Genomic DNA, 3481 nt, shown 5'->3' with positions numbered 1-3481 from the left:
TAGTATGGCCTAAGTCATGCTCACTATGTATGATGGTTCTCATTCTCACTCCCAAATTACCACCCAAGTCCCTGGGAAGCTTTAAAGACTCCTCATAAGCAATCATGCTTTGACTCTTGCTCATGAACAAACAAACAATATAGCTTAGGCGTGATTTAGGTGTGATACCTTTGTCATACTGAGCTTAGCAGTTTAGCACAAAGCAATTGTGGATGTTAACACAGTGAAGTCTTGAATCATACATATGTGACGGAGGACTGAGGTGTATTTTAGTAATGTGAAAAATGACAAACCTTATGGTTGGCGTTGAATGTGTAGACTCCACAGAAGCAAACCTGTGGAAATTAAATATTCAAGCTTGTGGGGTAAAGTAACACTAAAATTATAATATAGTTTTCATACACAAAAATTCAAATCAGAGTACCGACCGAAATCAGATATTTCATCAAAAGAAAACCAATAAAAATGTATGGTGCTCTAATGGAAGTGAGCCACCAGCGTTCTGAATTCCATCTTCAGCTGTAAACCCATGCCCACGCCTTGTTGAAAAAATGGTAGCAATGAATCATGCAACCTTGCCAGGGTGCTAAGTAGTTCTCCACTCCCATAACTGCAAGGTCTTAAAGTTGTCATTAATACATTTTCAAGAAGCATCTATGCCTTTGCAATTACAGAGAGTGGGACACGACTCTTCACAACCATAAAGTTTAAGGCAAATATTAGTAAAGGTACCCCGTCTGCATGGATTACGGATGCCATCTTTTTCTAAAGCTAAAGTAGTTACCTCATATATATATAAAACTAAAATATTTCTACTGACAAAACACAGAAGGAATTCTTGCAAGTATAAAAAAAATAAACAACTGTTTCCAACTTGTGAGGATGACCCAAAAAAGAAGAAGTCTAATTACACATGCATAGAATGCTAAGCGATCAATACTTAAAAAAAGAAAATAAATTGGAAAAGGCAAATGATGAAACCGAATGAAGACATGGTACTAATTGAATATTTATGCGGTGTAAGATACCAGCATCGCTATCTTTTTGTTAAATATGAGCACTTTATTTGCAAACTATCCTAATACTATGTTTTTGAGGATCATTGACTACCAACTTTATAGTGCAACAATAGATTATTCAATGTCCAAGGTTCGGAAATGAACATGCTACCTCATTTCAACAGGACAAGAAAAGTATACAGCTGCAGGGTTGTATGCGTTAACAAAAGCATTCAATGATGCAACTGTGTCATTAATGAAGTCCATGACCTGAAAAGAGGGAGAGAGACATTATGTTAGAGTATAAAATGAAGCATATGCCCAGCCTCCGCAGACACTCACCTCTAACAAATCCGCATGAATTTGACCATCTCCAGGATCATCACGACCTCTAGAAGAATATGAAGTCTGTATATCGAGAATTGAAACAAACTCTGATTGATTAATTATGAACCGGCATGTTAAATCTATTAATAAAGAAATCAAATGACAATTATTTAGTTAACATACAAATGATACAATACTCCACCAATGAATCACAATGTTGATGCATTGTTTGGACAACACTCAGAAAATGAGAAACTACAGCAGACAGATTTTCGTGAAGCATTGGTTGAGCCTACATGGCGTTGGTAACCTAAAACCCAAGTTAGCAATTAGATCTCAATGCTATTTTAGAATAATGACATCCATATACCATAGTGTGGAAAACTGAAATTCCTTTTAAAGATAAAGAGAATTGCAGTAGTCGAACTGCGTTTATGGGAAGGCACCATATTGTTTATGTTTAATGTCAATAGTAGTGATTGCAGATCCTACATTCATTAATGTATATTGGAATTTCTGAAAACCCATACCATTACGGAAATTCTAAATCAAGTAATCAACAGATAGTATCACTATAAAAAATTAGAAGTTATAAATTAAAAGGAGCAGAAAGTAAAGATAGTGAGAGAAGTGTCTGAGAAACACCTCGGTTGCTCAACTTCCAAGGTCTAACATTGTACTACTACAATGTTGCGAAGTGAATTGGTACTGAACAAGCCAAACATTTTCCTTCTTCTAAATACAAGAGGTGAATGAGAAACTTACCGGTAACTTAGTGAGCTCCTCATTTTCATGTCCATAGATGGCACATATATCTAGCAACTTTGGTAAATCAAGTAGCTTTTTACCCTGCAAGAGGGCTACAAATAGATGTAATGAATAAGAACGATCTAGAATCTATGACAAAACACTAAAAATGCAAAAATTACTTCTGACAGTAGGCGTGCATCCGCACTCAATAACTTCCGAAGATATCATGCGGAAGATATGATATCTTGATGTTTGATTTCATACGGAAGATATAAAAAAACCAACCTCATGAAAAACAGATATAGATAATAACTTCCGAAGTCGTGATATTTCAAAGTTAAAAAAATGTGAACATACAACATCACTCTTTGAAAAAACTATTAAGTCATTAATCCCTGAGATGCACATTTTGACGCAATCTTGACTTAAAATGCGCCCTGTTTTTGTTATTCAAATTAGAAGATAGATTCTAGTAAGGGTTTGTCCATAAGAAAGAGTTACTTCATTATCAACTCTAATCAATAACGCTATAACAAAACAATAGTTATAAACAATATATTAAAGCTTGTCTTTAACACGCGCCCCCTAGTTTTCTTTTCTTTTTCGTTTTATTACGAAAAACTTTATCAGTAATATATGATAAATATAAGTAGAACGGGTCGTCTCATCTCCAAGGGAAGTAATTAAGCAGATGAATTTCAAGTGCCCTCCCAGTAGTCTTATATAACCTGATAAATTTTTTCGGTTTACGGTGTTAAAACAAAATAAATAAAACACACATATATATACATCCATGCTCTTTTGCACTAAGACTATGACTTGCATGCGCACCCGGATCCCTGTTGGAAGATCTGTTGAAAAATAAAGGCATGTTAAGCGTTTGACATGATACATTCACCATTGAAAAAAGATTGTCCTAAAACCATGATGTTACAAACGAAACTCAAATGCGATACAAAGCCATGAACACTCTACGGCATAGCTCGAGCTCTCCAACAATGACTCCCGCAACTAAACCCTTGGTTCCATGATGAGGATAGTCATACCATCTTTTCCTAAACTGAAGAAAACTATCCAAAAATTCATGCAATGAAGTGTCGCTCACCACTGACCAAAAAAACATATAATTTAATGATCAAGTAAAACATAATTACGGTAAATGTGGAGATAAAAAGGAAGGAAACAAACCTTCTGTCCATAAATCTTTTGGGTTTAACTTAAGCAACCTGGACAAGTCACGATTAAGAAGATCAACAACTCTCTGGGACTCAACTGGATCTAAAGCACCATCTTCAGCACCAAGACCCGTAGCAACAACTTCATCATGTGGTAAATAATTTACAAAATTCAATACCCAGTTCCCATTCTCCCCAACTTTAAAAATCGAAAGCTTGGGGAACATCAAA

The 3481-nt window shown here is 35.4% G+C and overlaps 1 long non-coding RNA gene across 1 annotated transcript; it reads right to left on the bottom strand.

The window, feature by feature from the left end:
• Positions 1–481: 481 nt before the first annotated feature.
• Positions 482–1477, bottom strand: LOC147504044 (uncharacterized). Its single transcript, XR_015220333.1, has 3 exons — positions 1341–1477; positions 1171–1268; positions 482–610 (listed from the first exon to the last, which is right to left on the bottom strand). It is a non-coding gene; the product is annotated as an uncharacterized LOC147504044 (long non-coding RNA).
• Positions 1478–3481: the final 2004 nt, after the last annotated feature.

This window comes from Coptis chinensis, chromosome 4, assembly GCF_015680905.1.
Source record: "Coptis chinensis isolate HL-2020 chromosome 4, ASM1568090v1, whole genome shotgun sequence".
Lineage (NCBI taxonomy): Eukaryota > Viridiplantae > Streptophyta > Magnoliopsida > Ranunculales > Ranunculaceae > Coptis > Coptis chinensis.
The sequence above is the reverse complement of the archived record's forward strand: the minus strand, read 5'-3'. Positions and strand labels throughout refer to the sequence as shown.